This window comes from Thunnus albacares, chromosome 22 (genome assembly GCF_914725855.1).
Source record: "Thunnus albacares chromosome 22, fThuAlb1.1, whole genome shotgun sequence".
Classification (NCBI taxonomy): Eukaryota; Metazoa; Chordata; class Actinopteri; order Scombriformes; family Scombridae; genus Thunnus; species Thunnus albacares.
This window is the reverse complement of record NC_058127.1, coordinates 13,741,805-13,765,905: the sequence shown is the minus strand read 5'-3', so window position 1 is coordinate 13,765,905 and position 24,101 is coordinate 13,741,805. Positions and strand designations below refer to the sequence as shown.

The 24,101-nt window shown below is 40.5% G+C and overlaps 1 protein-coding gene and 1 long non-coding RNA gene across 2 annotated transcripts in view; one reads left to right on the top strand and one right to left on the bottom strand.

Annotated features, from left to right (window-relative positions):
* The window catches only part of LOC122973373, a 121,713-nt gene that overhangs the window by 50,591 nt on the left and 47,021 nt on the right, over window positions 1-24,101 (top strand). The gene's annotated exons all lie outside the window — the stretch shown is intronic.
* Window positions 7,777-10,731, bottom strand: LOC122973376. The gene is made up of 2 exons (XR_006400006.1): window positions 9,719-10,731; window positions 7,777-9,408 (listed from the first exon to the last, which is right to left on the bottom strand). It is a non-coding gene; the product is annotated as an uncharacterized LOC122973376 (long non-coding RNA).

The following is a 24,101-nucleotide window of genomic DNA, read 5'->3' as shown; positions in this document are numbered from 1 at the left end:
ATGAGGATTATTTTCTTTTTTATTGGTCTTGGGGCTTATTAAAGACACATTTTCTTGGCCACTTTTTTCTTTGTCTGTCAGAGGATTGTGTGGTCCTTCCCCATTGTATAACAACTCCCTTTTTCCTAATGATTGCTACTGTAAGTCTATTGCAAATAGCGGCAAGCTGTCCTGATATTATTATCACACCTATCAGCTGTCAGGGCTATTGATGTTTCCCTGGAACGAATGGCACTCATCCATTTTGTGTGTGTGTGTGTGTATGAGTGTGTGTGTGTGTGGGTGAGGGAAAGCGATTAGGTGGTATGTAGGTGTCTCCTTTTCTCATCAAGTGTCTGTGGATAAACTTTTTATTGTCGGCGCATTCTTTACTCAAGGAGAGTTCAGGGTCTAAGTGGTTGTGCTGTCATGGTGACTCTCATCGCTGCAACTGAAGTTAACTGTATTCTTTCATGTTGTGAAAAGGGTGCGTGTGAATGAAAACTGTGAACTCTATCTGAATGTACGAGCTGTTTCTCTTTAATTAAATAACTCTGTATTTTCTGTAATAACTAACATCAGAATATCAGTAAAGCATCGACTAACTCATGTAGATAATATGATTTTGTACAGCTCTTAAATGTATAATAAAAACGATAATCGAAGGACAGACGCCCAAAGGGAAACACATCTCTGCAGTTATGACTATTATATGATACAAACCAAGTTGAAAATTAATGGGATGCAATCATGTTTGGCAGTGTTCCTAACAACATCCGTGACAATAAAAAGCTTAATAATCCATGGTCTCTTAATGATCATTACGTAATTACATGATATTACATGCCGCGATATGGAATTTCTTGTCAATTTCATTTCCAATTTGTGCAATCAAATGGAAAAAGCAAAGCAGGAAATTTAATGTACTTTTCATTCCAGCCAGCCTTACTCTCAGTCTCATGTAAAATGTAACCAGAGCTGCGTTAGGACTTTTCCTCTCACATCTAATGTCAGCGGATTTTCCAGCTGCTGTAGGACAGACTCATTTTGAAAATCTCGACGCTGACAGCTGCGGTCTGGAAGGGCATTGGGAAATCAAACAGCAGCACCCACTTTTCCTCTCAAGTGTGCTGTGGTTGTTCTTGAAGGTTCTGCTTTTAGAAATTAGATGCATTATTATTTTCAGTATTTGCATTTGTGTTTTTAAAATAGACAAAAACAGACAGAGGCATGATAGAAATTGAGTAAAACAACATATCTTACAAAGTTGACATTTACAAAGGAGCATAACGACATCCAGCATGCACAAAACAGCATGCACTGATAAATAATGCAACTAACACATGATCGTTTGCTACAGTCCTTGTGTATTAGTATTTATTTAGATTACACATCGGCTTTTGCTAGCGTCTTTTTCAATATACCATATGTTAATGCTCAAAAGCTTGGGTGAAGATTTTCTGCTCACCCATATAGCACTTATAGCATTTATTTTATCAACTTAACAATTTTAAGCATTTCTGAAAAACGCCTAAAGCAAAGTCAATGTTTGGAGATAGTTTTGAAAAAATGCAAGTTTTGCATAAATGTACATTTGGCCCCACCTACAAGTAATCTTTACATAACCAATGAAAGAAACCTACATTTTCTGAAGTGTATCAATGAAAAACTGACTGAAAGAAAAAACATGAAACATGTTTTCACCATATTATAGCATATTTTGATGCATAAGTATATCATAAACACAATCTAATCTCTAGTGAGACAGATAGATTCACTCAAATCCTGTGAAGATTAAGTAATAGTGTAATGCAATGATTGCACAGTAATACAACCTGGGATGAGGAAAGAGATTTGAAGCCAACAGAGCTGAAGGTGTATGGGCTGAAAATGTATCCGGGTGTGTGTGTGTGTATGTGTGTGTGTCTGGCCCCCAACTCAATTTAAGTCAAGGGACCCCCCAAGGTAATCAACAGTCTATAAAAATCTCTTCCTGTCCCTCCCCGGACATCAGCCTATACACCAAATCTAATACTGAAATGGTCCCCAATATTCCCAAAATAGACCTTTTTCAACACACACATATGCACACACATGCATATAAACACTTATAAATGCACACAGAAAGTAATTTTTGTGCCTACCTTGCATCACACACATACACACACACATACAGTATCTTTACACACCGACATGCTCGCACTCTGTCAGCAGTGGGCAAGAGTCCAGCTGCGAGGCACCCTGCAAATTGCCGGTGATTACAGCAGTTTCACAAAATTCAGTGGAAGGGAGAGAGAAGGGAAGAAACAAGGGGGGGCAGAAAGGGAAGGCAATCAATAAATTCTGAGCAGAGCGTTGAAGAAACTGACTTTCTAATCTATTTCTCTTCATCCATCTGTGGTTTGCGTTTTGATTAGGTAAGGCTGTGCTGCGCATGGGTGGAATCAAAAGGTGTTTGTTGATGAATGAAATTTCTGAAATGCCATTTGGGGTCTTCGGAATATTCCAGAAAAAGAGGATAAAGGGAAATCCAATCAATAGTCATTTAAGAGGTCATTTGTTTCCTCTCAAATGAATCGAACATGAAAAGAGAGTGCTGATTTTGATTGTTAAGGCGGTGACGTGTGCATTATGCATGCTTAGATAGGCTATATGTAGAAGCTACCATCATTTATATAAGTGAAATGATTTACAGCTTAAAGAAATATGATATTTGGGAAATACACTTGTTGACTTTATTGTCAAGAGTTAGATGACAAGATACCAATCTCATATTTGTCCAATAAATACAAAGCTACAGCTGGTTAGCTTAATTCTGCATAGTAGCGGAAAAAAGCTAAACTGGCTCTGTTGAAAGTTAACAAATCTGCCTGCCAGCACCCCTAAAGCTTACCAATTAACATGTTATATCTTGTAACATGTCATGTGCCAAACTTCTTCATTTCTTGGGGAGACTCGACAGACTGCAACAACCTGCAAAGTGAGGGTCAAGTGATGGACTGGGGTAGCCGAGCTAGCAAGCTAATCTGCTAACATGTTTACTTCTGGTTGCCCACCATGGGCTATGTAAGCTATTATTATAATGTTATCTTAAAGACCACACTGGCTGTAGGTGTGAACAACATTTCGGTTAAATTTCAGTTGGACCAGATTGTTCGAAATGCTTTGCACAAGAGCTAAGCACTGAACTGTTTCATTTTCTAATTTCTCCAGCAGACAAAGGAAGTTTTTTGCCAGGCGACAGAATATTTTGTGATAAGACTTGTAACACAGAAGCTGTAAAGTAATTTTTATTGAAGGGATCCTTAAATGTGGTTTTAAAAATCTGATTAACTTGTAGTAATCCTTGCAGGAATATTCATAATGAAAATAATGTCCTATTTTGGAGGGAAGTTGACTTGTTGACCTGTCTTTACTCTTGTTTTTATATTTGAAGCTTTTCTCGTTGCTCAAACAATTAGTCAAAACTAAACAGAAGTGAAAGAGTATTGTGTCAGTTTGGTTACTAAGATTTAATAATGTTCCAATGACGACTACTTATGCACGTCTTTAAAGATTACAGTACAAGTAGACAAGCTAATGTGTAGCTACATCCAGGAGACACGTTAGCTTAGCATAAGACTGGAAACAGCTAAAGAAACAAGATATAAAATGTTACCTAGTGAGCTTTAGAGGTGCTGGTAGGCTGATGTTGTTTTCTTCAGACAGAGCCTGGCTAGCTGTTTCACCCTGTTTCCAGTCTTTGTGCTAAGCTAAGCTAACAAACTCCCTGTGATAGCTTCATATTGACCATACATACATTAGAGTGGTCAAACTTATCATCTAACTCTCAAAATTAAAATGAATAAGCCTATTTCCTATGTCGATTTATTTCTTTTAAACCAAAAAAGCCTTATAGAAAGAAATTTTAAGTTCTCAGTGGGAAACATTGAGGCTGAACGGGGCAGGGTTGAAAATGACATGAAATATTGAAATGCAGAAGTTTTTAATCAAAGTCAAATCACATTTTCAGTTCAATTTACACCTTGGCAGGACGTTAGGAGCACAGCGTACGCCTGAAGGAATCTCCCTCTCTCATTCTCTTCCTCTTCCTTCATCTCGTACTAACTCCACACTTTCAGAAAGCTACCAATAAAAGAAGACTGTAAAAAGCACAAACGGAGGAGAAACTGCTGCCGGCTACAGGGAACTCCAACAGCAAGAAGAGACTCACCTCCACGCACTGTCACAAAGCTGTGAAGGGGGATTTGGAAAATCACAGCTGGGCTTGTATGACACATTGTCATTTATGCTACGGCAGGAGAAAGGACAGCAAAAAAAAAAAAAAAAAAAAATCAAAGGCCATCAATTCACATTTTTTGCTGGGTCTTTATTTTTTCTGCAGTCTGCATATTTCCTCTTTCTGCTTTCTCTTTGTCCTTGTCGCTCTGACTCCTTATCTGTCATTTTTAATCTCTCGCTCCCTCCTTTTTTTTCCCCCTCTCTTCTCCCTGTTGTGTTTCTGGTCACATGATTTGACGAGTTTCTCATGAGGTTACTGTCCACAGCCGCCTTACCATTCCCTATCTTTGCTTTCTTTCTCTTTTTTCTCTCTTTGCGCCAGATGCAGAGATAGACTCATATGTGGTGGTTAAAAGCTCAGACTCTTTTTTTTTTTCTTACTGTGTGTAGGTGTGTATGTGTGTTCCCTGGAGCCCAGGCCCTGAGGCAGGGTGGGGCTGAGCTGTCTGTAACTGGGTATTGATTTGACACACATACACACACATAAACATAAAACGCACACACTGTGAGCCATGCTTTGCTGAAGGGAGGCCGGCTGACCTGTGATCAGATGAGACACTGATTCAGCCTCCTTCTGAGATGAACATGCCTTTTGATTTTCTGCGCTGTGTGTGTGTGTTGAAGTGTGTGTGTGTGTGTGTGTGCAAGTTAAAGGCACAGAGAGGGATAATGATGGCTGTTGGCTCTGTGTCCCAAAAGTGTGTTAGTGAATGTGTGTGTGTGCTCACAAACAAAAAGGATGCTCAGCATGGGCGAATATCAATCCGCTGACCTTTCTCCACCAAACATGGTAGCCTATAGCAATATTGGACAGACTGCTAGCCAATCCGTTCCATGACTACATGGTCGATGAACTGCCCCAATCTGATGTATAATACAGTCACAGTTAATTAGAGAATTTGAAGAAGGGAAGAAAACTCAATGGCAGTTTGTCCATTCAAACTGACATCAGATAAAATTATGCAAAGGTACAACAAGGACACAGTTTCTCTGAAGGCATTTTTAAAATATGAACAAATTACGGCCCAAAAATGCAAAAACTCCGAGTCCTCCAAGCTAAATGACAAACTTTGTTATCTCTCATTGATTATTTTTTTTTAAATGGGCAATATTAACATTTTCTGACATACCACACCATGGTTAAAAGAAGCTTGGCGTAAATAGTGGAAGCACAGGGAAGCATCTACCCTGGCTGTGTCCAATAGTTTAAAAATTCACCTACTAGCACCTGTTCAGCACCTGTTCACAAATTAACTTGCATCTTATTTGCCTAATTTGTACACAGAGATGTAAAGATGACAGCATGTGATTTAGGGGGGAATTAAAGGAGACATATTATGCTTTTGTGATTTTCTGTTATTTATATACTATTATGATGGTGAATATCCTTGTTAAACATGGTAAAAGTTCTACAACTTGAGGTTACCTATGTAGAAATGCTGCCTGCAAGTCAAATGCTAGGGCATCAACCTGCTCTGAGAGCTTTATTTGTGACGTCCTTTTTTTTTTTTTACCTTGCTGACAAGCTGATATTGGCTTGTCTCGCATGCCCTTTGTTGCTAAGGTTGTTGCAAAGGTTTTTCCATTTGTTGTTTGCATTGTCCACTCTCATATTTCATATATCGGATTTCAGCTCAAACATGTACAGATGTATTTAAGAAGTTGAAATTTTGAGTAAAGAATGAGAAAAAGTAGTGAAATCCTACTACTATAGTTTGTTGAATGGTTTGTTAATGTCTGCTGAGGAACAGCTTCCAGAGAGCGGGCCAAGCAGAGTGGGTTCATCAGGAGGGCGGCCTTAAAGGGACAGGAGCTAAAACGGCCTGTTTCAGACAGAGGTTGAACTGAGGGGCTGCATAAAAAGCCAGTATGAGTTAAATAAAGAGTTCTTTGAACTGTGAATCATGCAAAACTATTCCAGTAGAGCCCCAGATTAAAAATATAGACCTGCAAATTTGCATAATAAATCCTCTTTAAGTGCTGTAACTATTTACTGTTTCCAGTCTATGCTAAGCTACGCCAATTGCCTCCTGGCACCAGCTCCTTGGATAATGCACAGACTTGAAGGTGGTATTAATTTTCTCATTTGAATATCAGAAAAAAGTTAATTTCCCTAAATGTTGAACTATTTCTTCAAGGTTTGGTTAGGTTTAGGCACAAATATTGCCTTAAAACAAACTTCCTTTCAGGTTTTGCAACTAGAGTTCCACCCTGACAAACATCATACTGCCACTAGAGGTTTTTGTTGGGTAAATGAAGACAAAGGAGCAATGCAAATATTTGTAAAATTAAAACTTTTTAATTGGTGTGTTGCTGCATGGTGCATCTTATGATGGTCTGTAACCTTAGCTGGGTTTGGGCTGTAATTATACAACTTGGTACACATATCAGGATCTTATAGGAGACCAGTGAGGATAATTACTACTTGTTTCCTTGTGAGCACAATATAATTATTGCTCGATCTCAACATAACAAGCTTTTACAAAATCATATTTTTGTGTTAACGAGGAAATACATTTATTGTGTGATTTCTAATGTTGACATGAGTAAAAACAAACCGGTTTCTCGTTATGAACTCAAGCTTGTATTTAAATGTGCCTCCTTTTTATCTGCTCTCATTGTTTTGTTTGTGTTTGTTTCTTTCTTTATTCCTTCCCACTTGCTGTCCTTCCTTCCTTTCTTCCTTCAGCCTGTCCTGACCTTGGACCACACTCCTCGCTGCACACTTTCCACTCCACTTGCAAAGCCATCATAAACAATCCTCAACTGCTAATTATGCGCTGACAACAGTGCGGCATAAATCAGTGGCTGGCTAATGAATTCCCACAGATTCTGCGTCTGTGTGTGTGTGTGAAAGCAAGATCGGGGTGGGAGAAACAGAGAAAGCACTCTTGTTTTTGCTTAAGTCTCCAACACTCCTTCTGTATTTTCATTTATTGTGCTCGCCCCCACATGGAGAATGGCAGAGAATGACTGAGCGATCATTTCACAGGGTGTGTGCGGTGATTAGTGTCTGGAAATAAGAGAATGAAAGAGGAGCATGCATGGGGAGATATAATCCATGAAACAGAGATCATTGCATAATGAATAAACTTCATTTGGATTGTTACACTTAATATTTAATGTTTAACAGCATCATTTAAAGATCTTCCTAATATTGAATTACATTCTACTTCATTAATTTGTTCCACAATTTTTTTAATTCTCCTTTTGCAAAGCTACTGTATACCGACCACAAAGGAGGTAGGAGGAGAAACATGCACAATTCTTGACAATATTTAATCTTCTAGCACTGTCACATCCTTTGCTGGATGTGACAGTGCTAGAAGATTTTGCTGGTTTTTAGCCAAAACAAAGCCAATATGGTGACATATTCCACCTAAGATATTCATGAGGATTTGCAGTGGACCAACTGTTTGGTCTGATGCACACTGCAGCGTGTGACGAGGTAGATGTGTATTGCGCATCTATGCGAATGGTAGACAGACCATAAAAATAGAGCTGTTAAGGTGCAAAGACTGTCTCATACAATGATTTATTCAGATTAGATACAAGTGCATACACAGGGGGCATATGAGCACTTGCAGGACAGAGCTTACATGCGACTATTGTCTTCATGTTGGGTGATGCACTGTATTTATTCCACATATTCAGGAGCTTCAGTGCAGTATTTATCAAATACACATAGTAGCCCTGTTGTAAGTCAAACTCTGCATTGCAACATTAAACACAAAATCCATATGATTCTCACAAATGGCAGTCATTATTTTCAAACCTGAGAAACATATCCACAATTGAGCTGCTTCCAGGTCACACATCCCTGTCTCCTGAGAATAAGCTACATCCACTTAAATTTTTGCAAATGCCATTGGTTAGATATAGTGATGTATTATCAGTGGACCACCAATATTTTTGAGACACTGCCTTTCTTTTGAAACATCATTTGCATATTTAAAGACAACAACATTTCTTTTATACATGCAACTATTCAAATATTGCTGTCCACGTCCTGCAGCTCCGTCTTTATCTCCCTCTCTGCCTGTGTCTTTGTCTTCCTGGATTTTGCTCCTAAGCTGCCTCCCTTTTGCGCTGTTACTCTATTTTGCTCTTTCTCTTCTTAATTCCTCTTCTTTTTTCACTCTCTGACCAACAACCTTGCCTCCTTCTCTTTCTCTTTCTTCCTCTCTCTCTCTCCAGCTCTTGACATGAGTGAAGAGGCCCGCTGAGATAAAACACAATGTCAGAGCATGCCTCAGCTCTCTCCGCTGAGTGGGAAAATTGACTGGGATTGTCTGTGGCAGTCCCCACTTGCAGCAGTCTGTGGCCCGTGATGCTTAAAGTGCTGTGCTAATTAGTTTTCTCTCTGTCCCTCCCTCCACTGCAACACACGCGCGCACACACACACAAACACACACGCGCGCACACACACATATCACAGTAGTCTCCCTCTTTCTTTTGTGCTGCCTTTCTCCTTTGCCATCTATTATGTAACAGTGTGGAAAGTGCGGATGCACCTTCTCAGGGGTTTACTGTGTGGCTTTGTATTTCACACAAGCAATGGTTCTTGTTATGATTGGCGCGTGGGCCACAACAAAAGAGGGAGACGCACGTCGAACTTTAAATTTATTAAAGTAAGTAACAAAAGTAAATGCAATGAAGTGTGAAAATCATTGTCTGTGATGTTTGAAAGTGTATGAATGTGATGACTAATGTGAGGTGCGTGTTGTCAGTTTAAAAAAACAAACAAAAGGGTAACAAAAAACAAATTATTAGTGTATAATCACATGAAAATAAGAATTGTTGTATTTTCGTTACCTTAGAATGAGCCATTTATATCATGCCTGCCTGTCATGATGAACTGCCTGAACTACCTCATGTTTCTACAGCAGCCCAAAAGGGACAAATCAAACACTGGCTCTAGAGAGGGCCTTTCGCGTTTCTCGTGGATTTCGTGGCCGTTGAAGGTTCTCCTCCATGCTTGGAAGGGGAGGATGAGGAGAGGGGTATTCAGTTGGTTGCAATCTGCAAATTTACCGCTAGACGCCACCAAATTCTCCAAACTGGAGCCTTTAAGTTTAAGTTCTGGGATCCTGGCCAGGTGTTCCCATTTAGTACTCAATGGCACCTCAGCTCCACCCATCCAAAGATCTGCAACACACAAACATACACCACGGGACCAAAGGGAGACTCCAACACATGAAAGCTTATTTAAGAGGAAAGAGAGAGGCCTACAGGAAGACGGAACAAAACAGAGAGCAAATGAATACACATTAGGGCACTATTCCCAGTCTGTGGGCATAATGAATGCAGCAACCTCTCGCACTCTTTTAGACAAAGGGACTTGCCAATAGCCCTTCAGCAGGTCAAACCTACTGATGAACTTAGCAGACCCCATTTGGTCAACACAGTCTTCCATACATGGAAGTGGAAGAGAGTCTGGCTTTGTAACATCATTTACCTTGTGGATATCGGAACAGAATCTTGGAGTGTTGTCTGACCCTAGGTACCAGCAGGCAAGTTGATGCCCAACTGGATGACGATGGCTCTGCAATACAATTATCAAGCATATACATGACCTCTGCATAAAGATATTTCCTTGTCTGCGGATGACCATGATAAAACCTCTGGCTAATCAGTTCAGAGTCTCCAACATCTATATCATGCTTAATCAAATGTGTGCACATAGGCGTATTGCCAAACAAATATGGGTATTGTTTAATTAAGTCAGCAAGTTAACCGTTTTTGGAAACCTTCAAATGACCCAATAAATCATCCAGATTCTGCAAGGACTCAATTTTTAAGACGACCATAAAGAACAGCTTCGTCAGGGCCTTACTAACTGACTGATGCGCACAGGAGTGGACAGAGCTGACAGAGCTAGAGTAGAGTAGAGGCTCTACGGTTAGGAGTAGCTATTAAATATTTCTGATCTGACAACACCTTTTCAACAGAATATGGGCCAGAAGACTTCACTGAACTCTGAAATGGAGAGGTTGCAATGGGCAACAGAGCTAGCACCCGATCTCCTGCGAGAAAAACATGACTCTCAACCTGACTATCATAAAGTTTTTTCATTCTGCCCTGTGCAGACACTAACTTGATCTTGTCCACTTCCTGGGCTTTATAAAGCCTAGACCTAAAGCCATGAATGTAATCAATCAAGTTTTGTGGCGGGAGTGCCTCTTTCCAATGGTCCTGCAAAAGCGCCAAACAAAAGGTTGTTCTGGTCCTTGCTCTCCTGGATAACCTCTCTAGAAGACAGCAATAGCCAGGGCAAACCCTCTTCCCAGTCTCCATTAATTTGGGTACAATATGCATGCAACATTGACTTAAGTGTACGATTGAAGCGCTCTAGGTGCCCTGGCTGGTAAACAGACGTCTGATTATGTTTAATGTGCAATTGTTTCAGAATCTGAGCAAACAAGTGAGATGAAAAGTTTCACCCCCCTGGTCTGATTGAACTACACTGTGAACACCAAAGATGTACATAAATTGTGACAGAGCACACACCACAGACCTGAGTGTGATCGCACATAACAGATATGCAGCTGGGTACCTTGTGCTCTGGCACATCACCATCAACAGGTAACTAGTGTCAGATTTAGGAGGAGGCAGTGGGCCCAACCAATTAATAATAAGATGTTCAAAAGGCTGACTTGTAGTTGGTATTGGGCACAATGGAGTGGGTCTTAGTCTCTGGTTAGGTTTACTTATGTGGCATGACTTTATGTAAGCAGAAACATCTCTTTTCAATCAGGACCAAAAGAAATACCTCAAGATGTGGTCATATATTTTCCTGACACCCAAATGGCCAGACTCATCGCGTGAATCTTGCAACACCATACTGCAAAACCTGAAAGGCACAATAACTTGGTAAACAGGCTCACTAACCATATTTTCCCCCTGAAGCACCCGCTCTCTTATCAGCACATCATTCTGAGGGCACTTCGGAACACTGAGCATGGTTTTTAACCTCACCATCACACCACTCTCCATCACATCCTTCAGAGACAAGTCAACACGCTGCTCCTTCACCAGCTCACTCTGAGAAACAGACCAAGGAATGTCAGGAAACGTCAAATCAAACTGCTGTGGCATGTTGTCATTTTCAGTGGTGTCATCCAACTGTGTGCAGCTCACTGGGCATATCACAGCGTACACCTTAAACACATCCAGAAATTCCGTTGCATTCTTGTCCAGCTCACTGCTCACCGGGGCACTGAAGCAACAATACCTGGAGGTGGAACCTCAGCCCTCACCTGACTCCCCGCTACATCATTACCGAAAATCATTATAAAAGCTTCCATTGGCAGAGCCAGGGTGCATGCCAACTGCCACCTCACCGTGGAACAGATTAGAGCACAATGTTATTTTATGCAGAGGTACACGTAGAACATTTAACCCGATTCCCAGTACCGGTATGAAAGAACCCATGTCTTCTGAAAATGGCAGGGCTGACTCTGAAATGAATGAATCGAAAGTACCCACATTACAAGATTTTGACATGAATCTTCTCATCACTCCTTACCAGAGAGACAAGACCCTCAGTTATGAACCGCAAGTAAGACTGCAGCTCAGGACTGGAAACCTGACTGGTGCAACAAATATAGCCGGTTTGGGGTTAACACCAGTTTGTCTGGACTTTGATCGAAGAGCATAATAATCACTTTTCCAGTGGCCTCGCTTATGATTATAATTACAAATTTTGTCAGCATCACATCATGTTTTGACAGCTAGACAACTAGACGCATACACACCCAAAGGGGAGTGACTTTCCTCGTGTCCGCTGCCACCCCGCACACTAGGATGCCAATTATCCCCACCATGAGTCAGAACATAATCATTAGCCAATGTGGCAGCTTCAGCTACTGTTTCAACCTTGTGTTCATTGCTACAGGTTGCGAATTTTTGAATTGCTCCAGAATAATCAGGTCATGCAGAGTCTCATGACCTAATTAGTCTCATGAGAGTCTCATGAGAATCAACATTGACTGCAGCACACCATCAAAATGGGTAGATATATCATGCACAAACTCCAGATGTGACTTATCACCTCTTTTCCAACTCCTGAACTGTTGCTGTTCTTCAAACAATCACCGCTACTCAAAAAAGAATAAGTCTCTTGAGCCCTGCTGGTTAACACGCATTGCAACATCAACATGTGCATGGAATCGGGCCATCCTCGTTCGTCAGCCAACCACTCAAACACTGAGAAAAAAGTTTCAGGATCCCTCTCATTAAATCTAGGAACTAACCTTTAATCACTCAAACTCAACTCAACAGGATTTCCAAGGGTACTGCTTGCTCTAGGAGGATCGTCAGTAAGTAAAACATCAGCAGCAACTTTCCCCTCCTGAATCAAATTCAGTTTTTGTTTCCATATTTCAAGTTTTGCTGTTCAATTTCTTGCCTCATACTCTCCAATGACAGCACTTTCTCCATCTTCATACCCTGCCACATTTTTTCCACTGCAACTTTCTACTCCTTCTCTAAGTACATGCACAGCAAGAGCAACTCTTTGTGCAGCTTCTACTGTGTCAATAGTGCCCAACACCTTCATCTTAAACAAATTAAACTTCAGTAAACTTCAATAAAACTCTCAGCTGGTGCCTTGCCAAGTGTTTTCACTGTTTACTCCATAATTTACAAAACAGTAATCACAATCACACCTGAGAACAAGAGCCTGCAACGTGTTAAGACCCACCAGTGCGAGGCCAGATGCCTCATTTTCCCCTCTATCTGGCTACCTAACCAAAAATCTAACTGCATAACTCCCCCCTAGTCTTCATGAGGAGTGGCGGCGGGTATTTATGCACTCAAAGCCCACTGGACCGAGAGAGGTGACCAGAACACTGGCAACCCCTCCTCAGGGGAAGGGGGGAAAGGAAGCTCTAACCGCCATACCCCAACACTACAACCGCGCAGACAAAATCCAAAGGGGAGACACCACTACCAGGGGACCCACTACCATAAATAATGCACACACAAGTGGATCAACACTTACCTTCTCATGCTCCAGCCAATATCCACAGCCAGAAACAACAACCGCAGAGCAAAGTAAGTCTTTGCTACCATGAAAACCAAGAAAAACACCTCAGGTGCATCCTCCAGAGCGCAACAAACTTACCATATAAGGCTTATTACATAACTCCAACAAGAGCAAATCCCCCAACAGGTGACCTCAGTTACACATGAAAGCAAAGAGTCATTACTATGCACACAGTCAATTAAACAGTCTTACAAACAAAATACTCAACTAAACCAAATTCAAGAACCTATCAAAATGATCAAAAATATCAAATTCACTCAAAACCTAACAAACTAAATTCCTAGCACTTTTTAAATGGACAAGCCCCCTATTTGTTATGACCGACTTGTGGGCCACAACAAAAAAGGGAGATGCACGCCAAACTTAGCAATAATAAACTGAAATTTATTCATCAATCAGGGCAAGTGGGTTTACGGAAGTTCTGGGACACTGGCCAGGTGTTCCCAGTTAGTGCTCAATGGCACCTCAGCTCCACCCATTCAAGGACCTGCAACACACAAACACACACCACAGGACCAAAGGGAGAGACACTATTGCCGTCACACTCTGTCTATATTTGCCTAAGCAGCACATAAAGACAGCAATGGGGGCAGAGGCTAACATAGCAGAATGACACAACAAGATATGACAGGGCACAGTACTTGTTGGAAGGAGACTTAAAGCTAAAAGCAAGTATGAACCTGCCATTGGTTTCTATTTAGTGACCTGTAATGTGCTTCAGTGGCTAATCTGCATGGTAATAGTATTAGAATATTTTTGGAGGACGAAAATGAGTCATAATTCAACATACGCATATTTAAATATATTTTAAATGTATATTTAGTCACCTTTAACCTGTTAAATGACACTGTGGGACACTTATGCCTCTGTAACTTTGGTTCAGGATCACTACTCATTCTGACTTTCTGGTTGTAAAATTTAAAAGAGTTGCCTCTCAAATGAAAGGTTGAAGAATAGTAACTTATATTTTGGGTACATAATGTGCTCAAAAATGGGTGTGCCTGGTAAGATGTTAAAGTTGTATTAATTTATTTTTTGGTTGCCTTTGTTTCCCACAGTATTGACATATTTTATAAAGTTGATATAGCAAACCTTAGCATTACCTAAACACATATCTGGCACACACAATATTAATATTAGTTTGAAGTCTTGTGTTCTGCTCACGTCAATGTACAGTAAATCCATTATTCACTCTCCTTTTAGCTCTGTTTTGGTCGCTAAAACTTGTCTCTTTTGCTACTAATGCTCCTTCTGTGTTCACCAGCTAGTTGCTAACTTTGTCTGCTGTTTGGTGCTGGGCAGGTGGTGTACAGTGGGTTTATCAGAGATTTTTTACTGAAAACAGCTGCCTTCCACAGCTGGAAACAAGGTTGATAAGAACAGTGAGAGTGAACCAAAACGATAAAAACCAAAACAGTGAGCTGAAAGATGCTAAAACCTGATACAGTAACGATACGATACGATACAATACAGTTTCTCACCATGGCTCTTTCCTCTTTACAACTATTATCAATTCTCTTTCGACCCCCAGTTTATCCCATTGATCTTGACCTTATCCAAAGCCTCCACCCCCAACCTTCATTCCAATAAACTATGCTATACAATAAGTGGCATGGTCTTTGTTAGCAAAAAGCAAGTTAAAAGGTCTGCGTCGTAACTGTGTTCTGTTGCACTGAAAACACCTAAAAGCAGCCAGTTTACTCAAATGATTCAGGGGTGTGATTTCAAAGTAAATTCAGCAGGACAGTTTACTTAGTAGACAGGTTTTATGACTCCAACAACCTTGACATCTGCAACGAGCAGCTCATTCAAAAATAGATGACATCATGCTAATGAAATTCACTGTATAAAATCTCCTTCAAAACTAAAAACAATTCCCTTCCTTAATCACATCCACCAACAGTGAGAATCTGGGCTCAATACCAGACCACTGTTAAATGAATAGCACTGTCACTGCACTTTTATTATGAGCTATTAGTTGTTAGCAGCACTGTTAGCAAATAGGCAACACAAAATGAACCCCAACTGAGATCTTGAGCGTTTATGAAAACTGAAAAGTGGTGTGTCAGGAATGATTCTCAGTACAAATTGTCTCTGATGCCATCAGCTACTCAGTGAAAGCTTCAGTCTCACTTTTGAAAGCCTGAGCTGGCTGTCACTCACAGTGTGCCCTGCAAACCTTGTTAGCAGAGATGCTATTGGCTACAGTAGCAGTTGGAGCATTCAGAACTGTTAATGAATGTATGGCATCTGTTACAGATTTTATGAATGAGGTTTGCCATTTCTCTGGACTGCCGTATGTGACCAAATCAGTGAAGCACTGGCTGCTTGGCAGCGTGTAACGGTCAGGTTGTATTTAGAGAATTGAATGTCAGATGACAAAAACAATTTCAGAGTGAATTAATTTATTCATGAAGCAATACGTGTGTTCACTTTTTTTTTTGACAAGAGTAAGATGAGAAGATTGATACCACTCTCGTATGATATCAATCTCTGACTTTCATATGTCAAGAAAGAAAATTAGCAAATTAAGTTAATTGTTCTTCATGGTGTCAGGTATAGGGAGCCAGTCACCTGAATGTATGAATAAGAAAGTCCTAAACATTACTTACTACATCATATCTTCCTTACCAAACACAGGTTTTCTGTTTCCTACAGACTCTTTTGGGCTTTGACGTAAAACATCAGGTAGCTCTCCGGCAAAGTGTTCACATTGATAAGGTGCTTAGATTCTCCAAGGGAAACGGTGACAAAGTGGATTTTAACAGGGTGGAAGTGTTCTCACTGGGTGGTTTCAACTCACCGATCACTAGAGCCGATCTGATCACTAGAGGGAAAGCAGAAAGACCAAGAAGACTAAATAAGCTTGGGAGACATAATCATACTGTTTGCAGACACCAATAAATGCAAGCAATTTATGAATATTACATCAAAACAGAGTGTCATGCTAAAAAAGTTAGTTATTAACAGGATAAAACAGCAACTGAACAATCTTAAAACATAATCTAACTCATTAAAATGCAAGTGTAGTGTTTGGGGATCAATATAAGAATAATGCTTATAAGCAGTACAGGTCTATAATGTACTTACAGTTCAATGTCCCATGGACTCAATACTGCTCCTGTTATTCTTTAGATGACATGAAGTAACCTAGTGACACATTTAAATGCTTAGAAAATAATTTTTCTCAGTGTGGCATTTGGTGAACATGTATCAAATTTCATTTTGGTGGTTCTGTAAATAGAGGGCCTGTTACAAATAAATGCAGCTGTCAAAAGTTCAATGTCCTTACACATTTTAGTGCCTGTAGCTAAAACGCCAGACTTAGTTATACTTTTGATAGTGAACTATAAAATTAAGGTGACCTCGCAGATGGATCCATGTGGATTCAATGCAACTCACCCAGAATTCAGAGAAAAAGAGCAGTGACTTTACTCCTTCACTTCAATTTAAATGTTTTATAAAGAAAACTAAACACAATTTGTATGCATGTAACTACTGTCTTTCGCTCTTTGCTAGCATGTGAACTTCATTTACACTTACTGCATTAGCTAATATACAGTAGTTCATCTTGAAGGAACTCTATTTGGCCATGTTTTTATGACCATCACGTATCTGCAAATTGTTCACTACCTACGCAAAATGTTCAAACTGAACTCGTGATTAACTTTTTAATGATTTTGTTTAGACAACACAAAGCATTTAACCTTGACCCTAACCAAGTGTTTTATAGTCAAAACCAATATGTGAAGTGCAGGACATGAAGTGAAGGTCCTGGCAAGAGAAACAACACATTTAGTTGCAAGTGACAAGCCCTTTAGCAGCCGTAGAATTGGACTCTAATCCATCGGGAGCATTGGCCATGGCCATGATAGGTCCTTAACCTTAACAAAGTGGTTAAGTCATTATTTTCCTAAACATAACCAAACCTTAACCATAGCGGTGTCAGATCAGAAAATGTACAGTGATTTATAACAGATTTGCAAGGCAGTGTCAAATGTAGTCATACAGATGGGATTGTAAGATTAGAAAACATTTGTGTTACAGTCTGGGGGCCAATGACTCTCTTTTAATTTGGATGACTTGTTAGACATAAACTCTGGTCTCTTGGGGAAAAAACCTTCACTTTACAAGACCAGCCATCCACCTTGACCTCCTCTTAGTAACAACTATGCAGTTCAAGTAGGAGTCTTGTACTTTAGAAAATTATAAAATGGAAAAACCAAAGCAGTGGATTTGCTCTATTATGAAAAGTGTGTGCTGTACAATACAAGCACACACACGTCCAGTATGTTTCAAACTGAGTCGTTACATACTCTCTCCTGAAAACATGTCAGTCAACCAGTTTGAGAGAGAACAAGAAATCATTCAACTCAATTAATAATAAAGCAAACACAGCCAGCAATGAGGTAACAGAATGGGCAATACTGCAGTTACTCACTGTTAACCCCCCCCGAAAGTATTTCCCTCCTGTAATCACACCCAAACCTCCAAAGAGCAAGCTGACACATTTTCCTAACACCAACCCCCCCTCTCTCTTTTGCTGCACACACACTTGCCGCTGCGTCAAAGCACTCTGCGTGAACAGGCAGATTGCTGCGAGAGCTAATGAATTGTGCTGTCAGGGAAGTAACAGATTTATTTACATCTAGAAATGGATATCTCTTCCAGCCAATCCTGGAGAGCTGAGCCGGTGGAGCTTTACGCTATAGGGCTGCTAATGGATCAGGCGCAAGAAATGAGAAGAAAAATCCCCCAAAAAGAGAGAGAAATATCCAGGAAACAGCATGGGGCCAGACAGCGTGCTGGTACACCACAACACAAGAAATTGGAGAGAAAATAAAATAGCCAGAGGGTGGGTTGAAGTAAGTTGTAGGGTATTAGTTGAAAATCCACTTTAAGGGGTGTCTCGCTGCAGACACACACACTCATGCACACACACACAATAACGGCCTTGGAGGCAGGTAGGCAGAGCACATATCTGGCTTATCTAGCCTATTTAATGATGTTGCACGAAGAAGGCTCGCACAAAAACCCACACAACTTGTCTACTGTATCTACTGTATCTACAAGGTAACTAGCTGAGCCCCGGTCTGAGAGCGGAAAATGGTGAAAGCCTTGACAAATGCAGCATAGAGGAGAAAAATAGTTGAAAGAGGAGCAGGAGAAAACCCTGGGCTTAAATGAGAGGGAAACAAAAGAGATGAAGGGGGAGACAGGAGGCTGTGAAAGGGGTGTGTGTGTGTGTGTGTGTGCGGCTGGTATCATCATCAGTCGGCTATGCTCAGACCTGTCACAAGGGTTTATGTCATGCAAACAAATGCTCGCAAGCACACTTTCGCACACACATACACGCCTCATAACACAACACAGGGTCCAGCCAGCCAGTGTTAAAGGAGAATGAAAGAAAGAGAGAGAAATCCAGAGAATATGAGAGAACAGGTCAGAATGAAACACCAGTAGGAGGTGAAATGATCTGTTTTTCATCTCTCTGAAAATCTCAATACATCTTTTGATCCAGTTCTTACGTGCCCATCTCTCTACCTCCCTGTCTTTGTCTTTGTCATGTCTTTGTCTTATGGAGTTAAGGTGGTTCTGTTTAGAGCTGTGCGGTGCTGAGAAAATGAAAAAAGAGAAACAGACAGAGCATGTGTGTGTGTGTGTGTGTGTGTGATGTTGCAGTGGATTTTAGGTTTATTTGTTGTGTGTGATGCAGTGTATTTCAGTTATTTGAAGAAAACAGAGCCCTACTGTACTAGTCCCAGCTCAGTGTATTGAAACGGACAGTGTACGCACTTCTCCTCTCTCTCTTTTTTTTTTTTTTTGTTAATCCAAGGAAGGTGCAGCTCACTGCTAATCAGGGTGCAATGTAGCATGGTGTAAAATTAAATCCTTACAACACAGTGAGAACAGTGTCGGAGAGGGCAGGAAAGGACGAGCCCCCGGCGATGTGTGTGCGTCTGTTTGAGTGTGTGTTCTTGGACGTTATCAGTCATGTCGGCTGCTGGCCACAGATGAGGTCATTAGGCCCTTTAGCAAGGCAGATTTCTTCCCTCCTGTCCAGTTCTGTTAATAAATCTCCTCGGATGCTTGCATGTTGTGGTCAGTTGTGTGTGTAAGCATTGCGACTATGTGTAGATGTCTGCGCATGCACCGGATGTATGTGTGCTTGTATATGCACACGCGTGCCTGTGATTGTGTGTCTGGGGAATCCCTCTCTTTTCTGTGGGGCTAATGTATGTGTGCGTGTGTGTACTGGATGTGTGTTTGTAAGGAGAGGAGTTTGTCTGGATGTATTTCGGTGAGGTGGCCTGGGGATTCAGTGCAGCCCATTCTGTCTCGCCATGACGATTTGTGTTTCTGTGTGTTAACCAGCATGGAGTCTTGCATTGTTTGCAAATGGCATAAAACACTCAGTAGGAATCTATGGAGAGAACATATTAGCATAGATTATTTATTGCTAGCTGTGGTGTTTGCAGTCATAATTTGTTGTATGTGCAACAATTTAGTGGGTTTGTGTGAAAAACACACTCATACAGAGCGTTCTGAATTCTGGGCACTTGGGTGTCTGTGCTAAAATATTTATATTATAACTTACTGAGAGCAAGAAATATAACGCTTTCAACATTACTCACAATAAAAATGATGTACAATCCTGAGACCAAAATTCCAGGTGGGAGTAAACGGCACAGTACAAAGATGTTAGCCATTAGCTCTCTGGCTACAGTAGTGACACAATAATTTATTGTAATTACAGTATATTAAACACCCACACACATTTTCATTTTTTCTGGCAGATTATAGATCTTTTATCAAGTTGAATGTGGGCACAGCTAGGCTAGAAAATACGTGAGGACACTAAAAAGTCTGTGCTAATAAAAAATAGTAAAGGAGTAAGTTGTCCTGCCATAAAGGCCCAGTCACATCAGCATTTAAACCACCAAGATTTTGTGGTAAAAATTAATTTCAATGGAATTGCCACAATCAGTGGATCCAGTTCACAGAGTAGAAGTAAATCAGTACGAATCTTCCGCAAGTCTAGCTTTGGTGAACTTGAGGGAATGAAGAGTTTGAGGGTTCAAAATGGAGGAATTTATTGTAGTTTAGCTGTTCGTCACTGTCCAGTTTTATTTAACTCTCCTCTACTAGAGTATAACCTAATTTACAAAAAAATCCATGATTTTAGATAGTTATGAAACAGGAGTTGATGTCAAATATGTCTCTTGAATAAACTGTGTGAGCGTATTATCCCATTAAGCAACTGCAATAGCTACTGTAGCTTGGACAGCTTTTTTTCCTCTTCAGAGGTGAAAGGAGATCAGAGAGCTATTTGATGATAACCCTATGCGCCAGATGGTTTAATACACAGAACCATCTGAGAAATCGTCCTAAGAAACTGGAAAAGGGCAGGTATTTTCAAAATATGCTAGGCAGGTGATTGGATGAACCATCTGTCTATCACTGTCTTACCTTGCGAGGCAGCTGGATTTGTGAGATCACGCAAAAATCCTCACAGGACGCTGATTGGTCCAAATCACTGGTGGTTCGGACACAAGCTCATGACTTGAAGCCTAACAAGATGGATTCTCGGGTGATCTTGTGATGTCGTGATCTCGCAAATCCAGCTGCCTCGCAAGGTAAATTTAATGACTGCTAACACGTTAGAATGTTAGCCATTAGCTCGCCGGCTACAATAGTTCACTAACTAGCTGCATGAGTAGTCATTTTGTCACCAAAACTTCAGCACTGCGTATTTCAGGAAGACATGCTGATGTTTTTTGCTGTGCCTTTCTGGAGTGAGTGAATTAGGGAGATGTCAATCAATCACAGTTTTTACGCAATTCTCCACAAGAGGTCTAATCTGGAAACCAAGCATTGTTTAGACTTGTGGTAAACTTGGATAATATGAGTGCTGTTACAATTTTTTGATGAAATTTCACCATTTGAACAAGCCATTCTGAAATGCTCCCTGGTGTGATTTAACAAAAAAATACGGAAGGGTTGGAGCTATCAGTAGTGCCAGCCTATAGTTTTTTTTTTTTTAAGTGCACCACACAGCATTTAATTGTAGCATTTGGAGCTCTGTAAAACTTGAACAACCTCTTATATTAACAATGTCACCAATGTTCAGTGACAGTGTCACCAATTGGTTTTGAGCTTTCAACTGCATCTCACAGCCTCCATCAGCAAATGTCACCATTGGTCATACACTAGCCACACCCCTTAGCTATAAATTTAAATATATGCAATTCTTTAGGTCATTTTAGGGGTCTGATATTGCAGTCATGGGCAGTAGTTTTGGCCCATTCCTTCCACAACAAAATATGGTGTGAATTAGGTCTCCTACCCTTTTATACACAAATCCAGTAATATTTAAAAAGGGAGATCTTGATTGGCTGAGCAAGCACATACGAATTTTGGTGTGCAGAGATAATGTGCATGTGAAATCAATGTAAGAAATAGTATCAGCAGTCTTTTGTGTTGAGTTTGGAAAAGCAGGTGTTAAATTAACGTTAGATTCTTCTTTATCTGTGCAAAAAGTCTACTTATGTGTGATGGTATTGTGCAGACACTTAGGCAGGACTAACTTGCAGCAGGGGTTGGTAGAATTAAAGATGAATTACCTCCTCAATAAGGACTAAGTGCTGTATCTGCCAAAGCTGTCAGGCCAAACGAATGAATCTCAATGACTAGGCAGCAACGTGGGCATGGGGAGGGAGGGAACAGAAAAGGAGAGATGGAGGGATTGCTGATAAGTGGAAGGAGAATTAAAGAATGAGACGATGAAAGAAGGAATGAGCGTGTTCGAAAGCGACAGCAGCCACACAGAGTAAAATACAGCCTAAAAATGTTGCAAATGCTCGTTTGCTCTATGTTAATATGTCACCTCGTCTCTTTTCTCTTCACATTTTGCCTTTCATCTTTCACACTTTTCACCCCCCTCCATCTCCTTCCCCTCCCTTCTGTCGGCTCATTGCTTCCATCAGTGCGACGCTTTGCTCTCATTTGCTCTGTATGACTTGTTTAGAAGAGTGGTGGTTTGTGAATGTGTGTGCATGTGTGCTAATATAACATCTTTAAGGGTGGACGGTTGATCGTGAGTTGGCCAGCTCAGACCTTTTGCAGTGTTTCAGTCTCTCCATTCTCCCACACTTACAGAGCAAATGTTCCAATTTTTTTTTAAACAGCGGCAAGAATAGTCAGACATCAAAGACTCGATAATAAATGTGAGTGTGAAAGAGAGGCGAGAGAGGGAAACTAGAAAGTAGAGATTAGTGCATTCAAGTTGACAGGAAGGAAGGAAGGAAAGGAGGGTTTTTAAGCTGTGTGTCTTGCAACTGAGGAAAACTGCACTGCCAGAAAATATCTCCGCTAAAAAGTAATTTTACACATTTAAATCCAAATTTTTTAAAGAGCATCTACTGTCTTATTTTCAGTTTCAAGATTCATGAATTGACTCTTTAAATAGAAAAATTCTTTCTGCATCTAAAAGAGGAAGAATTATCTCATCCCAGTACTCTAGGACAATGTTTCACATATTATAGGGGGAAAAATATTTTAAAACTGAAAAAGAAAAAAACTTACTAAGATTAACATTTTATTGCAGTGTGGCTTAGACAGTCAGTCCCCTGACAGTGGCACACGAGGAAAATGCCAACTCCAAATGAGACTGTAATCCTTTGACGCGCGGAGCAGGAGAGCGAGAAATACATTAATGCTCGGAGAAGAGCAACGACAAACTCCAGCTGGTTGCACAATGGTTGGTGTGTGCAGTGTGTGAGTGTGTGTATGTGCACTGGTAAGACTTCTCCTGGATCACACATTCTAATTGGATTTAAAGTAATGTATGAAACAGCGTGTGTGTGCGCTCATGTTTAAAACAAAACATTTGCACACATTTAAATGCATGCACAGATTATGTGTTTTCAGGTGTGCTGACTGCTTACATATATACAAATAAAGCATCTGAAATGCTGCGTGTCATGTCACTCTCTGTCTGTCTAATGAGGTGTGGGCCCATATGTATGTTTGTGTAAGATGAGGCTGAATCTGGAGGAGGAGCACGCAGAGAGGAGACGTCTCTCTTAGTTGCTGAGAGTTACCTTGTCAAGATGAGGAGAATGGGACTGGTCATCCTGGAAATTTATTTTACTTCCACTTGACCGTGCTGCTTTCTGACTTAGACTCGCTTTACATGCAAAGTGCTGCTCACCAGTTTGGCATTAATCTACTCTGAGTTTGTCAGTTGTTTACCAGCAGAAGCTGACGGCAGTGCAGGTTCAGCACCAAGGCCAGCAACAACAAGGCGGGGTGTGTTTGTGTGCCTTAATGGTTCTTCCATTATGTATAAGATGTAATATGTAACAGCTCAAGAGTGATTTTAAAACGACATGAATGGCAATAAAAGAGTGAGGATAGATTAAGTTGCGAATGGCAATAAAAAGTGACAAAAAAGTAAAATGTTTACTATGTTTATAGTTTGGCTTTTGTCAAAGTTTAAAAAAGGAAATTTGCAAACATCATTATGTAACTGAATAATGCATCTGTGGTTTGTGAACCTTAAAGCTGCACTAATCAATGTGTTTATGAACAAAAGGTTAAATTATGATTTACAATATTAGAGGTGTCACTTTAAAAAGACAGAATCATCATCCGATTCTGCAGTTCCCCTAAATTTGCCAGAGCTTTACAGTCTCTTTCAGCGATTTGTTTTGGTTTTATGTCTGTTATGGTTCAGTCTCAGTGTGCATATTAGTATCATTTTCAGCAAGCGAGCTCTGATAAACCTGCA